Source organism: Mesoplodon densirostris, chromosome 3 (genome assembly GCF_025265405.1).
Source record: "Mesoplodon densirostris isolate mMesDen1 chromosome 3, mMesDen1 primary haplotype, whole genome shotgun sequence".
In the NCBI taxonomy this organism is placed as follows: domain Eukaryota; kingdom Metazoa; phylum Chordata; class Mammalia; order Artiodactyla; family Ziphiidae; genus Mesoplodon; species Mesoplodon densirostris.
The window spans coordinates 3,851,485-3,870,372 of NC_082663.1; the positions used below are offsets into that span (position 1 = coordinate 3,851,485).

The window sequence follows — 18,888 nt, forward strand, 5'->3', positions numbered from 1 at the left end:
TTGATCTAAATTGATCTGTTTAAAGTAATAATAGCAAAAATGTACTGGGTGATTATAGCATATGGATGAGTGTAATGGATGACAGAAATGTTATTTACTTATAACATTAGGAGGGAGGAATTTTGAATACTCAGTTCTATGTTACCTATACCACCTGTGAAACAATAAAGTGTTACTTGAAAGTAGATGTAGATTAGTGGTAAATGTGTATTGCAAATTCTAGAGCAACCACTAACAGTTTTGGAGATTAAATGCAACATGTGTAAACAACACTCGAGACAAAGAAAAATCTTGAAACTTTTAAAAATCTTGCCAACATTTGAGACACTTAAGATGTTTGAATTAGATGATAACAAGTAAGAAACTTACCAAAATGTTTGTGATGTGGTGAAAACCATGTTTAGAGAGAAATTTATAGCACTGCATGCATATATATGGGAAAATTTGTGGAATTGATAAGCTAAACTTCCACCTTTCTAAACCAAAGAAAGAAAAGCAATCTAAACTTAAATTAAGAAAAAAAGCAATAAAAATTAAAGCAGAAATAAATTAAATTGTAAACAGGAAACCAATAGAACAAATCAAGAAAACCAAACTGATTCTTTGGAAAGATCAATAAAATTGATGAAACTGTAGCCAGTCTAAGCACAAAAACAGAGATGAAATGATTTATTAATATCAAAACTAAAGAGGGATCATCACTATTGATCTGATGGATAGTAAAATAATAAATGAAAATTAGGAAAAACTCTATGTCCACAAATTTGACATTTTATTTGGTCCAGTAACTTAAAAGATCATAAACCCTCAAAATGCACACAGGAGAAAAGGATAATATGAATAGAACTATATCTATAAAAGGAAGTGATCAATAGTTAATAATTTTCCAAAAAAAGAAACCACTAGGTCCTAAATGTTTCACTTGTGAATTCTGCTAAAAATTAAAGTAGAAATCATACTAATTCTCCAAAACTCGTTCCAAAAATAGAAACAAAGGGGACACTTTATAGCTCCTTCTATCAGATCATCATTACCTTAATGTCAAAACCTTATAAAGAATTACAAAAAGGAAAACTACAGACTGATATCTCTAATAAACATAGGTATAAAAACTTCAATAAAATATTAGCAAATTAAATGCAATGATTTATAAAAATAAGTATATACCATGGCAAAGAGGGATTTATTCCAGGTATGCAAGGCTGGTTCAACATTTGAAAATCAATTAATGTAATCCATCAGTAGGCTAAGAAAGAAAAGTTATATGATTATATTAATAGGTGAGGGAAAAGCGCTTGACAAAATCCAAACTTATTTATGATAAAAACTCTCAGGAAACTAAAATAGAGGCAAAATTTCTCAACTTGATAATAAACATTCAAAAACAGACAAAAGTCCTAGAGTTCACATCATATTTAATGATGAAAAACAAGATGCTCTCCTCTTAAGATCAAAGCAAGAATGCTTCCTCTCACTAACGCTACTCAACTTTGCACTGGAGGTGCTACTAATGCAATCAAAGGAAAGGACATGAAAGGTTTACAGACTGGGAATAAAGTAATAAAGCTGTTTTTGTTCTGTGGGTTTAGTTAAAAAATCCCTGAGAATTAACAATTGCAACAACAACAATAATAACAACAAAACTCTTGAAACTAATTATCACAAGGATTATCAAAAAGACTACAGGGTACAGGTTTACTACAAGGTTAATAAACAAAACAATTCCTTTTCTACATACCAATTATACCAATTGGAGGTTGAAATCAAAATCATAATACCATTTAAATTAGCATCACAAAATATAATACATATAAAGTTGATGAAATATGTAAGGAATCTATATCCACAAAACTACGAAGTTTGGATGAAAAAAATAAGAGAAAGTCAAAGATCTAAATAAGTGAAGAAATAATCCAGGTTCACAGATAGGAAGACTCATATTTTGTAGTCAATTCTTCTTAACTTGATATATATGTTCAACACAATCCGAAATAAAATCCTGGGAAGCTAGTTCATGGTATTTCATGCTAAACTAATTCAAAGTTTACATAGAAAGTCAAAAGACCCAGAATAGCCAACACAATAATTAAGAAAAAGAACAAAATTAAGGGATTGACATTACCTAACTTCACGACTTACCAAAAATCTACAGTAATCACAGCAGCTTGGTATTGGTGAAAGGTGAGACATTATAGATACCAATGTCTACATTTGTACAGGAACAAAGGTAATTCAATCAACAAAGATAATCTTTCCACAAATGGTTTTAGAAAAATTGGACAACGATTTGTGAAGAAAGAAAGAAAGAGAGAGAGAGAGAGAAGGAGGGAGGGAGGGAAGGAGGAAGGAATGAGTCTAGGCACAGAATTTACACCTTTCACCAAATATAACTCAAAATGCATTATAGACCAAAATGTAAAATAAAAAAACTGTAAAATTTTTGGAAGAAAACATAGGAAAATATCTAAGTGGTCTGTGTTTGGTGAGGAGTATTTAGACACAACACCAAAAGCATGATCTGTGAAAAAGTAAATGAAAAAGTTGGACTTTATGAAAATAAAAATTATGCTCTGTGAAAGTTACTATTAAGAGAAAAAAAAAAAAAAAAAGCAAGACACAGCCTGGGAGAAAATATTGCAAAATCCATATCTGTTAAAGGATTGTATCCAAAGTATTCAAAGAAGTCTTAAACTCAACAATAAGAAGACAATCCAGTTAAAAATGTGTGAAAAGTCTGAACAGACACCTTACCAAAGAAGATACACACATGGCAAATAAGTAGATGAAAAGACATTCAACATCATATGTTTTTAAGGAAGTGAAAATTAAAACAATGATGAGATGTCATTACACATCTATTAAAATGGCTAAAATAAAACCAAAACAACAACAACAAAATAAACTCAAAATCTATAACACCAACTGCTGGAAAGGATGCAGAGTGATAGGAACTCACATTTACTGCTACAAGTAATACAATATGACATTGCCATCATGGAAGATAGTTTCTCAGATTCTTACTAAACTAAATGTTGTCTTACCATATGATTCAGCAATTGTGCTCCTAGGTACTTATCCAATGGACTTGAAAATGAGCGTCTGTGTGTGTGTGTGTGTGTGTGTGTGTGTGTCTGTGTGTATCCAGCAAAAGAACTTTTGTAGCAAATTTATTCATAATCTTCAGAAACTGGAAGCAAACAAGGTAACCTTCAAACAAAGTGTGATACATCCATACCATGTAATATTACTCAGCAACAAGAAAAAGCAAAACTGTAGAGACAGTAAAAAGATAAGCAGTTGCCACAGGTCTGGATTGTGGATAGGGATAAACAGGTGAAACACAGGATTTTTAGAGCTGTGAAACTCTTCTGTGTGACATTGTAATGGTGGAAAACCTTGGACCTTTCAGGTTTCCTTTCTTATAAATTTCCTATTCCTAGTCATTGCCCATTAATACATTGTGTTATAGGAATGCTGCATTCATTTTTGTTTGTTGTGGACATTGAGATGTTCCTTTCCTAGGTATAATCTCCATAGCTCTTCATTACCTTTAAGAAAATTTATAATCCGATTTTCATGACATAAAAGATCAGCCTCATTCATGGTACTTACCCTAATGAATTTTATCTTGTAACAATACTGAAGGGGAAGATACGTTCTCCTATGCCTTCTTGGTTTGCACAAGCTATCTATCTGCATGAAAAAATCTATCCCAGTTTACCTCTTTCTAAGTCTCAGGCCAGATGAAATTTCTTCAGCAAGGATCAAACCAAGCTTGAGAGAGCTACAATTCCTTTGTAGGATCAGCCAAAGCATCCTCCCCCCTCCTGAAAGTCCCCACCATATGAGTCATCCTTTCTCTCCCAAGTTTCTGCATGTACACAGAATGCCATGGTCCTGTCTGTTTCAAGGAAAAAATAATAACAGGACTCCTCCAGCATCCTCTTCTCCAGTCTGCAGTGAGTTTAACAGCTCTACAAAGATCTGGGGTCTGGAAGTTAAATGGGATGGTCATGGGGAAGGGTCACTTGGAGGGCATTTGACCTTTTCCATCTCCCTAGCAGGGGTTGCACTCGTGTCCTTTGTTTGCTACACTTCCCACAGGACTTCCCTGCCACAAGCCATGTCTCTCTTGATTTCATCTTGACAAGAACGTTTCTTCCCAATAAATATCTTTGCAATAAAAAGTTATAGTGAGGGGCTTCCCTGGTGGTGCAGTGGTTGAGAATCAGCCTGCTAATGCAGGGGACACGGGTTGGAGCCGTGGTCTGGGAAGATCCCACATGCCGCGGAGCAACTAGGCCTGTGAGCCACAGCTACTGAACCTGCGCATCTGGAGCCTGTGCTCCGCAACGGGAGAGGCCGCGATAGTGAGAGGCCCGCGCATCGCGATGAAGAGTGACCCCCACTTGCCACAACTAGAGAAAGCCCTCGCACAGAAATGAAGACCAACACAGCCCTAAATAACTAAATTAAAAAATAATAATAAAATAAAAAATAAAAAGTTATAGTGAGAACCACATTTTCCATCGCCTTGTGCATGCTTGTCTATTCCAAGAAAATACAGTTCCTTGAGGAAACTGGGAACGTCTTCGTGTTTTAAACAGCATAGTGCCTGGCATATATCACGTAATCAATCAATATTTATTGAATGACTACATAAATAGATCTCTTCTGTGAATTAATTTTGGATTATCCTGTTATACAATGTAACACTTAATTTTGTTTGTATCCTTTCTTAATTGTCTCATACATGTTTTTGGACCCAATAGAAATGTACATACTTGAAGATATCCCCTACAGTGCCTAGCACATAATAAGATAGATAGAGAATCATCAGTGTATACATTATTTTTTACCAAAGAGTAATTAAGATAGTTCTTTGTATAACTAGCACATATTTTATGAAAGCTAAGATCCAGTATAACTACCTCTCATTATAAGCAGACTGAAACTAGAATCATTTTATTGATATAATGAGAGAGAGAAAGAGGGCATGAAAAAGAGGGAAAAGGATGGAGAGAGAAGAAAAATAAGTAAGGAGGGAGAGAGAGAGAGAGCATTCTGCTAATGCTCATTTTAATTCCAGTTTTTTACTTGCAGTATGTCCTTTTCCTGTATTTTTAAAGATGAATTTGGTACCTGCTACACAATGCAGTATGTTAGATGTTATTCCCTCGGAAAGATTGGGCTAGTGGATAATCTTTCTTCTCAGAGTTTCAATTTATTTTATAGGACAGACATGATAAATACTCAAATTTCTATTTTAGTTCTCAATCTTGAATTTATTGACCCATTTAAATTGTCCTAAAGTAGGACCTAGTTTCTTTTTCTCCCTTGCCTTTATTAAAGAATAACTTTCATACACCCACATGAGTTATAGGCAAGTACTGAGGTGAAGGCTGTATGGTGGTCTACTTAGAAAAATAGATTCAAAATGGTTTTGTGTGTCCTGTGAGGCTGGGAATGATAAAGAAAGTCCCTGATTGGAAGATTGTAGGACTAGAGAAAGAAAAGATATTTGCTCAAGAATATAGAGATTCCTTTATTTGTTTTCTCTTATTTTCAAACCCACTGTGTATATTAAGCTTTGCCTTAGAGACCCTTAACCTGTCAAGATTATAAATGATTATTGACTTTGCCTATCAAATATCCAGTGCTGATTGGCTCGTCTGAATAACTACACAGATTTGGAATTGTGGTAGAATTGACTGTAAACTGATACTTCCCAAATTGCCATCCCCGGAGCACCCAGGCTCTCACGGCTCCTCTCAATCTGCTCTGATCTGGACAGCCACCCTGGGAGAGGAAGGCACCTTCCTCTGTGTGGAACCAGAAGAAGCAGCAGCATTCTGGGTTCTCCTTGGCATTCTCTTACAGCTCGTGTAATTTGATGCATCACATTAGGTTAACTCATGCTTATGGATACAGCACACTAAATGACACTCCTGTGGCACTGGGATGGGATGTCAAAAAGGCAGCTTTCTCTTCTCTCAGGGTCCTAGCTTGCTAATACGTCAAATCAGTTAGGAAAGTGTCTCACGTGGTTTACCTGCTTTTGACCACCTTTTCTTGTTTGTCACAACACAGAATCATCCTGTTCTGTTTGAAAGCTTTACTTACCTTTAACATTCTCCATGGTTAATGATGCACCAACATTAATCATATCTGTACCTCTGTTTATCTCTGTTTCTGTAGCGATATCTGTATCTATATCATCATCAATGCCTATCTACCCAGCTGTGCTGATTGTACTTAACTGTATGAATCCCATCTCAGCGCACATATTCAGGAGATTTTAAAATAACGTTGAAAGGAAATCACCTGCTAGAAATATTGAGAAAAAAAATATATAGGACACCTGTCACATTATTATGGTAACTGTACATTTTAAAATGTAGCCAAATTTTCATCCACCTCCCATTCAAAGAGGAACCCTTCCCCACTGAACATGGTTTGTAATCAGCATCTGTTTTCACTTTTCATTATCTCATATTCTCTTTATATTCCATTTTTATTGGTTTGTTTAAATCCTTTGTATAAGTCCATTTAAATCAAAATAGGGCCGACTTGCTGGTATTTGCATTGCATGAAATTACAAGCAGGTGAGAGTTGAACAATTAATACTTCTTTTTTCTCAGTGGTGGTATGAGCAGTGCCAATTTAATGCTGTTTAAGCTTATTATCTAATTGCATGCTGTGCTAGCTTCAGAGATGGCATGACATGAAGGCCGACTTCTGCTGTGTTCCCTCCACAGTAGAATATTCAATTATTTGTTCTGACTCATGTAATTCCCTGTATTCCAAGCTTGTTAATGTCATTACAGAGCTGAAATAAAGTGATTACTCTTAATGAGTATTTATCCAATAGGTAATGCAATTCCGGCACCCTCCAGCTGACAGTGGACGATTATGGATTTTTCTCCTTAGCCCTCCACTCCCCCGACTCCAAAGGCGCCCTCCCCCACCTCTTGACTTTCCTGTCAGGGAGGCAACATCGCACTGTGGCGTTCTGTGAAATACTGTCAGATGATGGGGGAAAAAATATAAATCTTTAAAAAAAAAAAAAAGGAAAAGGAAGAATTGCGACGTCCCCCGGCAGAGCTCCAGCTAATGACCACTGCTTCTACTTGCTGGCAGTGATGACGGCTTTCGCTAAATGATAATGGCATGCCTGCTGTTGAGTTTGCCCACTCACGTTATTTCTCTTGACATGGTTCTGGGGAAGGTCTAATTTTTTTGACATTTGACCATGCAAATTTGAGTCCTGATACATTATTCTGCATTTACATCCTCCCAGTGTTGCTGTTTAAAATGTGCTACAAGCTCCAGGAGCTCAGCTAATAAAGGCCACCGAATGAAAGAAAGTTAAATATGAATGCAAGAGGAGACCTAATGAAGGCCCGGCGTGTACATCTCCGAGATGACCTTCTAGAGATGAGCAAGTGGAAAATCAGTTTTTAAAGCACACAGTAAGGAATGTAATACCCACTTTTTTCCTAGAATATTTTTAAAGATTTTAAAATACATACCAATGGAGAGAAAAAAGACCCCATTATATTTTACATAGGCATTTCTTACACTCAGCTTATAAGTTAGTGTATTATTAACCACTTTCAAGGTGGCGTTCACTACTCAGACTCTGAAACTCATGCTTCTGCAGGAAACTTCCTTGGCTCCTGAACCCAGGGATTTGCAGTCCCCAAATTAACTAAGCACTCTCACGTCATCAAATGCCACTTCTGTCGGATCTAAGAAAACCCTTCCATATCACGGATTTCTGTGGGTTTAGGAGCAAATCACACTTCAGACTACTTTTCTTTGCTCCTGACCAATTTGGAACTGACAATAAAAATGAGGAAAATTTTTTAAATGGTCAATAATAGTAACTATACTACTAAGTGGACATAAGAACTACCAAAAATAAACTCCTAATCCTAGTAGCAATAAAAGTACTCACAGATTGATATGCACATCAACATTAATATAGGTATTTCATAAAAATGCCCTTTTATTCTACCAAGTTAGCTAAAAGAAAAATTTCATTTCTTATGAATTGCCCATCTTTGTATATTTATTTAGTAATAGTTCAGTTGGAAGTTCTTCATACATTTTGAAGTGCTTTATTATACATAAGCTCTCTAGTGCCTAAATGTGTTAAAATAAATTATTTAATAAAGGGCAGTAATTGAGCTTTAGGTTTGATAAGTATTAAGAATATTCCAGTGCTCGTTTCTGCAGCACATACACTAAAATTGGAAGATTAGCATGGCCCCCGTGCAAAGAGGACATGCAAATTTGTGATGTGTTCCATATTTTTATAACAAATGAGAAGTAGACTCACAGATATAGAGAACAAGCTAGTGGTTACCAGTGTGGAGAGGGAAGGGGGAGGGGCAAGCAAGGGTAGGGGATTAAGAGGTACAAGCTACTCTGTATAAAGTAATATTGTACACCGATAACTTATATAAGATTGTACAGCAATTATACTTAAATAAAAAAAAAAGCAAGTAAAAAAAAAAGAATATCCCAGAAAACCCTCTTTGTAATTACTGAATAGCCATCATTTTTATCTTTTTCTCCCTTCTTCTCTCCCTCCCTTTCACCCTCCTACCTGTTACCCCTTTCTTTCTTCCTTCCTTTCTCTTGTCTTTTATTTCTGAGCACCTTTAAGCATCTATCTATCTACCTGTCTATCTGTCTATCTATCTATCTATCTAACTATGTCACAAGTTGAATGCCGAGGAGTTTACAAAAATAAATAAGACAATAAAATGGACTCTCTGATAATAAGAATCTTGCAATAGGAAGGAATAATTAGGCAAATAAAGTAAGGTACTGAAAATACTTTGCTTTTATAGAAACATTCTTATTACCAAGAGGTTAAGTAACCTACTTGAGGTCAAAGTCAGAAAATGTAACTATCAACTTGATTTCTAGGAAAGAGCTATTTTCCTCGGAGGCTTCAGAAGTGTGTATGCTCTCACCTCTAGTGCTGTACCTAAACTGTTAGTGTTGCCATTTTATCTTTGCTTTAGTGTCCTGGGAAGCACCAGAGCGAGACTAGATCTGAACTCACTGCAGCAGCTTTGTGTTCCATTTTCTTCTGTTCCTGGGAGACACCCTGTCCCAGGTTATTCCCACACACCATATTAACGACAATCACTGGTTCAAAAACTCCATGCAGGATCTGCGATATGGAATTAGGTATATACCAAATGTAGAATCCTGACTCAAAGGAGGAAGTGGATGAAAGTACTTCTAAGAAGTCTTCCTATTACTTTTGGAGTTATGGACACATAACAGAGTGCATGAATGTGATCGACATACATTTTGTTTACTCACAAAAATATGAGACAGAACTTAGAATTTAGTTTTAAAGTTGTGCATCGTATTTAATGTTTTTTTTAATTAATAGTAAATAAATAAAAGACAATTTAATAACAAGACATTTTTCCAACAAAATGAATAAAAATAGGTCAAATACTGATTTTCCATTCTGGTGAAGGTGCGTGAGAGGATGATGCTCACACAGCACCTAGTATGTGGTCTTCTGGGAGATCAATTATGCAGACATATATCAAAATCTCCCTTTCTCCTCTCATCCCCATCACTCTTAGTTCTGAAAAATCTAAATGGATTATGTTTGTACTCCATAAGGAAAGAAGGAAGGAAGGAAGGAAGGAAGGAAGGAAGGAAGGAAGGAAGGAAGGAAGGAAGGAAAGGAAACATAGGCAGAGAAAAAAATATATATGAGATAATGTCCCAGGGGCAGCTAATCATGTTTGAACTGTTTGGGAAGGTCTCTCTGAGATGGTGACACTTGAGCTATGTCTTGCCTGGTCTGAAAAGGAAACAACCTTGTGAGGGCCTGTAGTAGAGCTTTCCAGTTGGAGGAACAGCAAACACAAAGGCCCTGTGACAAGAACAAAAAAGATGCTGATGCTGATGATGATGTGAGTGGAGCCTGTTAAACAAGTTATACAACAGGACAAGAAAGAGGCAGGCAGGAGCCATGCTGAGGAGTTTGAATTTCACTCTAAGGGCAAAAATGAGCCACTGGAGGGATTTACCACTGATGGGCCCAGAGACACTTCATCCATCCTTGAAAGTTGGAGGGTAGAGTGGCAGCACAATGTGGGGTGGCTGGTGTATTTAATGGTGGAAGTCAGTCTGGGTGCACCTACGTTCCCAAGTACAAGTGAGGAAAGGTCATCAGCTGAGAGTAAGATATTTTATTAAAATGTTGAGAAGGAGGAAATTGTTGTTTAGGAGAGCAGGAGAGCAAATACACTAAAGTGTAATCAAAATTGGAAGAGATCTAAGATCCAGTTTGAGAACTGTGTTCATGAATTTAAGGTAATACCAGTAAGTGTGTTTAAGTGTTTTTCTCTAGACATGTATGTCTGCTTTTGAACATGGAGAATAGTTGAGTTTTTGAGGTTTCAGCTTTCTACAGATGAGTGTGACCAAAAAAAGAAAGTGTCAAGGAAAATAAAGGTGTTTTTAAGAGGATGTGATAATGATATATCCCCGAGAATAGAGTTGAGAATATGATGGGGGGTGAAAATAAGTAAAACAGGCTGGGTCAATGAAAGGAGATCTCATTCATGGGGAAACTTCCTCAGTGTGTTGATTTGCATAGGAAGACACTTAAATCAGAATGGGATATTTGAATCAAAATTTCAGAGGTGGTGTGTTAATGGGAGTGACAAAGTCATGAATACTACTCTTAGAGGGAGTGGCTAAAGTGAGATGGATGAAAAGCGAAGATCACAAAATTCAGTGTATATGGGCCATTATTACAAATGTTGAATTCATCAAGGAATATGCTAGAAGTCAGGGTCAAGAGAAACACAGTAATTTAGGGATTTCATTTTTTAGTAAAATAAGGGGAGGTCACTGATTGGTAGCTAGTGATAGAATATGCTCCTCAAGGAGCTGATTTCTAACAGCATTTACTTTTATACGTGTTGTACATGTATAGTGTAGAAAACTAGAAAATACGGACAAGCAAAATTAAACACATTGAAAAGCCATTCCCTCATCATCCAGAGATCATCACTAACCTTTTAAATCTTCTTGTAACTAATCTTCTAGGACTTTTCCTATGTACACACACACACCTACACACACACACACACACACACGTATTTTAATCAAAATAAGACCTTATATTGCATGCTCTTGTTAAAGTTCTTGTTTTCTTTTTTCAGGATTAATCTTTTAGCTTTCAAAACCCAGATTCTGTTTAAATTTTCCTAATTGAACTTAAAAGTGCTCTTTCAATCTAAATTGTCAGAATCTAGGACAAGCTTTACATTTGTTATTTCCCGTTAGTCAGTTCTTTAAAATATATAGCAGAGCCCTTAAAAAAATAATAAAAAAACACTGATTATTAAAGAGGCTTAACTTGGTGTCCTACAGAAAGAGCCACAATTTTAATTTGTTTCTGCTTCCTCTTGGGGTCCAGTAGTTTGATCTTCATTCCCTGTATTTCCATGAACTGGAAATTATATCTAAATGCTTAAAGTTGTGTTGTTTTTATAGGACAAAACATAGGTGATGTTGAATTATTGACGTTGAATCACATCAGGAGACATGTAATATTAATGTTAACCACCGAGTTAGGATGATGATAGCTCAGTCCCTTCATTGTATAGTCTTCATTTGAGGGAGGATCCATTACACAAATACCCAGTGTATTAGTCTGTTCAAGCTAGCACAACAAAATATCATATACTGAGTGTCCTAAACAATATAAATTTGTTTTTTTCTCACAGTTCTGAGGCTAGAAGTCCAATATCAAGGCTCTGGATGATTTGGTTTCTGATGAGAACTCTCTTCCTGGCTTGCAGATGGCCCCCTTCTCACTGTGTCCCCACATGGCCTTTCCTTGATGTGCAGAGAAAGCCAGAAAGAGAGACAGACAGCTTCTGGTGTTTCTTCTTATAAGGACAGTAATCCTATCAGATCAGGGCCCCATCCTTAAGTCCTCACTTAATGTTAATTACTGCCTTAGAGGGCCTATCTCCAAATGCAAACACACTAGAGGTTAGGGTTTCAGCATATGCGTTTGCAGGGAGGGTAGGGGTGGGCACAATTTTGTCCATAGCAGAAAGTTACTCCTTATTCATTCACCCAAAGATTTTATCAACAATCCATAATCACTGTCTCCAATCAATACTTTAAACAGCACTTATGAAATAAATTTTTACTTCTGTCATTCTTTTCATATTTATTAGCTGGAACTTTTTAAAGGATACTTCACATCAAAAATATCACTGGTTTTCTAGGGGCAAGACAGGAGTAAAGACGCAGACCTACTAGAGAATGGACTTGTGGACACGACGAGGGGGAAGGGTAAGCTGGGACAAAGTGAGAAAGTGGAATGGTCATATATACACTACCAAATGTAAAATAGATAGCTAGTGGGAAGCAGCTGCATAGCACAGGGAGATCAGCTCAGTGCTTTGTGACCACCTAGAGGGGTGGGATAGGGAGGGTGGGAGGGAGGGGATGCAAGAGGGAAGAGATATGGGGATATTTGTGTATGTATAACTGATTCACTTTGTTATAAAGCAGAAACTAACACACCATTGTAAAGCAATTATACTCCAATAAAGATGTTAAAAAAATAATAATAAAATAAAATGCAAATGGCACATAAAATATATATATATATATATCACTGGTTTTAACAAGAGATAAAGTTGCTCTGCCAGTAGAAACAGCATGTAAACAAGAGGAAACAATGCCATAATTTTCCACTCCTCTCATGCCATCCCTGTCATAAGTGTTCTGGTGTCACAACCAAGTCAAGGAGCCAATGATCGCATATTTTCTGGTGATACTCAGGCCACCTCTGTGCTTCAATCTGGATCATTTGTATTTAGGCTGAGGAACTTCCTTTAGAGCTTCTAATAGTGCAGGTATGCTGGCAGAGTTGTTTGTCTGAGACATTTACATTGCTCTTTTAGTTTTGTAGGAAATCTGCTGGATGTAGAATAATAGTGTGGTAATTTTCCATTTATTTTCCTTCACTACTTCAAAATATTTTTCTCTTGTCTTCTGGATTCCATTGCTTCTGTTCAGAAGTCAGCTGTCATTTTTATTATTATTTACTTGAAGGATATATATCATATATTTGTTTTGCTTGCTTTCAAGTTATCTCTTTATCTATGAGTTTTATGTTTAACTTTCATATGCCTAGATGAGGTTAACTTTCTTGTCATTCAACTTGGATTCACTGAATTTCTTGACTCTGTGGGTTGATAGCTTTCATATAACTTAGAAATTTTTAAATATTTTAGGTTTCTTTGTTTTTAAATGTTGCTTGTTTTCCATTCTCTTTCTTCTCTCTGAGAACCTAAATACACCTTTGCTATGTTTGTTGTTGGTTACCCACATTTCTTTTATGTTCCTTAATTTTTAGTTAATTTTTAATCTCTACAATTTAATTTTAATATTCTCTACTGAATTATCTCAAAGTTCACTAAGCTCTCTTTTACTGAATGTGGTGTACTCTCCACCCATCAATGAGTTATTTAGTTATGCATTTTGAACTAAAAAGTGTTTGCTAATTTTTTATACAGTCTAATTATTATTAAATTATCTGTATATAAGTTTTGTTTTTTTATTACTGGATATATTATCTTTATTATTATATATTTATTTTTGTATAACCATTTTTTTCTCATTCGAAGATTTGGACCTGCAAATAATTTGATTTAAAGTGATTTGATAGTTATTAATACTGACACAATACTTTCTTCTGTTTGACATTTTCTTTGTCAACTTGTTCCAATTTTTTTTTTTTATTTTTCTTCCTCCTCCTCCTTTTCCTCCTTCTACCTTTCCTTGGGAGTATGATATGCTTATTTCTGATAATTTAACTGGATTTTTAAGATCAAAAATGACTATTTAATTTTATAAGGATGTAATATTTGCATTTTATGTGTTTATTTAGTTTAATTTCTAGCATCCATTTTATATGTATTAATTCTTTATTTTTTAATATTTTCCTATTTTTTTCTTTCCCATTTTTCTGGAAGGTTTTGGGTTCTCATCCATCCTTTATTCCCCCCCCCCCACAAACCCACACATTAATTGGGAAATATAGTTATGGTTTGCTCCTAATGATAATGAATAATCACTGATAATGATAATCCACTCCTCTAAGGGTAACCATTCAACTGATATTTCTTTCATAAGGTATAAAAAATAATAACCATATTCTCACACTGAGGTATTTTTCTTGTCTGTTTACTCTTTATTCTTAGATGAAACCTTTGGAGTGGTTGTACTTTACTCTTCTTCTAATGTCACAGATATACCACCCTTGGCTTTCTGATAGTTTGGAATTTAGAATTCTGGGAATGTATCCTTATGTTTAAGAATATTATTACTGGAATTACAATCCCAAGTTGCATTCTTATTAATTGAGTTATATCAATATTTTACACAGTCTGTTTTCTCATTACTATTTCTTTCACATTCAGTCTTGCTCTATCTTAAACTTTCCCCTGATTCAATATTTCTACTTAAACTACTTCCTAAAATAATTTGTTCAGATAGAGAACATGAACATACTACTTTCTGAAACTTTTCATATCTTAAATATCAAAAATTCTCTTAGTTTTCAATAGAAGACTGAATGATGGCATGACTTGATGGAGTATTGCTGAAAAACATTTATTTTCTAACAAAAACTACATACAATTTAAACTTTTCTAACTTCCACTATAGGAAACAACATGTCTGATAATATTTAAATCCTCTTTATTGTGAAAATGAATTATTTATTTAAAAAGTAACAATGAGGGCCTCCCTGGTGGCGCAAGTGGTTGAGAGTCCGCCTGCCGATGCAGGGGATACGGGTTCGTGCCCCGGTCTGGGAGGATCCCATATGCCGCGGAGCGGCTGGGCCCGTGAGCCATGGCCGCTGAGCCTGCGCGTCCGGAGCCTGTGCTCCGCAACGGGGGAGGCCGCAGCAGTGAGAGGCCCGCATACCAAAAAAAAAAAAAAAAAAAAAAAAAAAAAAAAAGTAACAATGAGAAAAGCTTTGAGGTTTTATCTTTTCATTGGAGTGTAGAGATCTCTTTAGAATATGCATGTGTATTTCTTCACTAATATATCATTGTAATCAGAATGACTTCTTAATCAGAGAATAAAAGTTTATTTTTGTCAACTCAGGCACTTTATATTATTATTATTTTCTTTCCATTTGTTTTTTGTTTTTTCTTTTCTCTTTCTCTCTCTGGAAATCCTAGTATATTTTAAATTTCCATCACTTGCACTGCCAGTACTTCAACTTTAGGCTAGTGACTTAAATTATTTTTAACTTTTGTTTCACTTCATTCATAAATAGTTTCCACTTACTATTACAAAAATTTTAGTTATTTCTAGAAAATTGTGTGGCTGTCTCACAGATTACAGAGTAGCCTTGGCTGATGTCAGGACAGGGATAGTATCCACGTATGGCGTGTCAGCCAGTAGTCAGCATGTAAACAGCAGGTGAAAAAGATGAACAAATAGTAAAGTATGAAGCCAAGACTTAGTTATAATCGAAAAGAAAAGCAGACTTAGCCCAGCTCTCAAATATCCTTGTAAGTGACATTTCCTCAGACAGGTTATCCTGGGCCTCCAGTCCTCCTTAGGGACCTTGTTAACAATTTCACAACACAGTGTACATTCTTCCATAGCATTTACTGTAACAGTTGTTGAAAAATTATTTGTGTGATGGTGGAATCTCTCCCCAGTGGACTGCAGCCTTCTTGAAATCAGAACTAGTGTGCTGTCCAGCATTAAGTCCCCTGCCCCAAGCATAACAGACTCAAGATAAATATTTATTAAATGAATGAATTAGTGAGTACCTGGATTGATGATATCATGTGATATTTGTCTTTCTCTGTCTGACGTAGTTCACTTAGTATGACAATCTCTAGGGTCATCCATGTTGCTGCAAATGACATTATTTCATTCTTTTTTAAGGCTGAGTAGTATTCTATTGTATGTATGTACCACATCTTCTTTATTCATTCCTCTGTCGATGGACATTTATGTTACTTCCATGTCATATCTATAGTAAATAGTGCTACTATAAATATTAGGGTGAATTTATCTTTTTGAATTACAGTTTTCTACAGATATATGCCCAGGAGTTGGATTGCTGGATCATATGGCAATTCTAACTTTTTTTTTTTATACAAAGGAACTTATTTACAAAGCAGAAATAGACTCACAGACATAGAAAAAAAAACTTATGGGTACCAAAGGGGAAAGGGGGGAGAGATAAATTAGAAGCTTGTGATTAAAATATATACACTACTATATATAAATAGATAAACAACAAGAACCTACTGTATAGAAAAGGGGCCTATTCTCAATATTTGTAATAACCTCTAATGGAAGAGAATCATATATATACCTTTTTCACTTTGCTGTACATATGAAGCTAACACAACATTGTAAATCAATTATATTTCCAAAAACGTTTTTTTTTTTTTTTAATAAATGAATGGCTGATGACTGTATCCAATGTAAGCAATCTGCTTGCCTCTATGGGAAGTTTTGTGTTTGGCTAGCAATTGAACTTCCCTCTCCCCAGATACAGACCTTCCTTTGCTCTTGACCAGGACCCTGATAGAAACCTCTGATGTCGGAGGCATCTAATGCCAATACCTTGGCCTGGGGACACTTCAGTAAATGTAGGTCTGAACTTTCATAATTCTTCATTCAAGGAAAATCTCAGGTTTGTTTGGTGATGGGGGAGGAGATGTGTCACTAGATGGCTAACCTGTTATTCTGATGCACACTATGAAAACTATTAGGGTATTACATTCTGTCTGATGAGCAGACACATTCTGTAAGTGTGTTCAAAAGGGATTGGATGCAGCATACACCAGCTGGTAGAGGGCTCCTTGGGAAAAGGCCCATACATCCTTGCTGGAGAAAGACCAGATCAATCAGTCATTCTGCAGTGTAAATAACTACAGCTCAGATGGTCAGTCTTTTTCTGTGCAATAGAGCCATCAGATAGTAGGTTTTAACAAGACAGTTTAAGTCAATAAGTTTTTACATTAATTTGCTCAAGAATGGAGGTGGAGACTCAAAAATGCGGTATTCAGCAGAAATGTACATGAAAATTTAAGTGAGAAATAATATTCTGTGTACAAATAAGGCTCTCTAAATACAAGGGTAGCAAGATAGGACCCTGGTGGGCATGTTTGAGGAACCACAGGAAAGTCTGGGTGGTGGAAGATGTGTAACTTATAACACTCCTCTTTACTGTTTTGTTTGTTTGTTTGTTTGTTTGTTTTTCCTATACACCTTTCCTAAGCTCCTAGACTTAGGAGATATACAGAGCTCCCTAGAGGATATTTCTAATCCCAGAGGGATTTTTGGCAGTTGTGATAGTGCTCACTCCTCTACTGAAGCTTGAAGCTGAAAAGGTGAACAGAAACTTGTTACTCAATATTCAACATGGAAGATGTTTATGGTCCTCGTCCAAAGTATCTCCAGTGCCCGTAAAACCTGCCAGATGTAAATTCATAGTGGCAGGAGGTCTAGACTACCTGAGCTCCTTCTAATTGTAACAGGAGTAAATTTAATTTTAATGGCTATTGATTCATATTCAATCTTTGCTGAGTCCAGGACTGATCATGAAGTTGCCTGCACCCCCTGATCACTCTTTGCGTAAGACTGAGAACCACAAAAGCTCAAGACATACCGAGAGGAGGGATTTCTAATAACTCCATAAAGAAACTTTTATAATGGCACAACATCCATCAAGCTGTCACCAATTTTATAGTTAACACAGAGTTTGAAAAGCTCTTCAATAAAATTTGAAATAAAAAATGTGGTTCTCAAAACATATTTCAATACATCAACATTCTTCAGGATTTCATCAGTGGTTATTACAGCTCTGTCTGGAACAGGGAAATCTGTTTAAGAATATGTCACTGCAGTGAATTCCTAGAAGTCCTGAAGACTGTGTGTGGCAGAAACTGGTTTGATGAAAGATTTTAGGAATGTATTAAGGTTAAATGAGTTATTTGTAAAATAAAATAAATAATCAATTATATAATTATATAAATTACTTGTATAAAAATAGTGCTTTTATTATAAAAATTATGTTAAACAATAATATTGAGAGAAATGAAGTCCAGGTGGTCAGCAGCCATTAAAAATGGAATCATTTTAATGAGAAAATAAACAGTAGAATTTCTGAGAAAATCAGAAAATATATGTCTAAAAGTCAGTTCAGGATTTAAATTAAAAAGTAGAAAAATAACTCCTTACAATAGCATAACTCCAGAAAAAGTATTAGACTGATCTCAAAAATTTAACAATTTAAATCTCTACTATTCAATATTTCCAAGCTGATCAAGAATAATGGATACAATGGCTCTTACTTACATCACAATGCTCAGCAAAGACTCAGCACACATTTTAGCTCCAACAATGTGCCTGTACATCCAATGATATTTTTTCTGGAGTTCTTGGAATGTGGGGTGTTGGAGATCCACTACCTCGTGCCCCAGACCACTCTCCCTGAAATGTATCTTTGAATCAGGATTCACACAGTGATTCACAGATTGTATAGCCAAGGGGTTTAACCAGAAACTACCAGAGATGAGATGTGAAAGTGATTTGGAGCACCACTTCTGGTGAATTCAAAGAGCAAATCTCTTCTGTGGCCTGTGGAAGAGGTGGGAGTAAAACAAACTGTTGACAAAGCACTATTATAAAACCACAGAGCCAGGGTCTAGAATCTCCAGGTGGGGAAAATCTTCTCTTTGGACAGCAGAGCATATTGGATTCACTGAATTCATCCATAAACTGGACAGAGCACCAAGTGGTCAAGGAACACTATATTCATGCTGA

General features: G+C 35.8%; 1 pseudogene; it reads left to right on the forward strand.

Annotated features, from left to right (window-relative positions):
- The first annotated feature begins 8,225 nt into the window (after positions 1-8,225).
- LOC132487270 (U6 spliceosomal RNA) lies at positions 8,226-8,320 on the forward strand (annotated as a pseudogene).
- Positions 8,321-18,888: the final 10,568 nt, after the last annotated feature.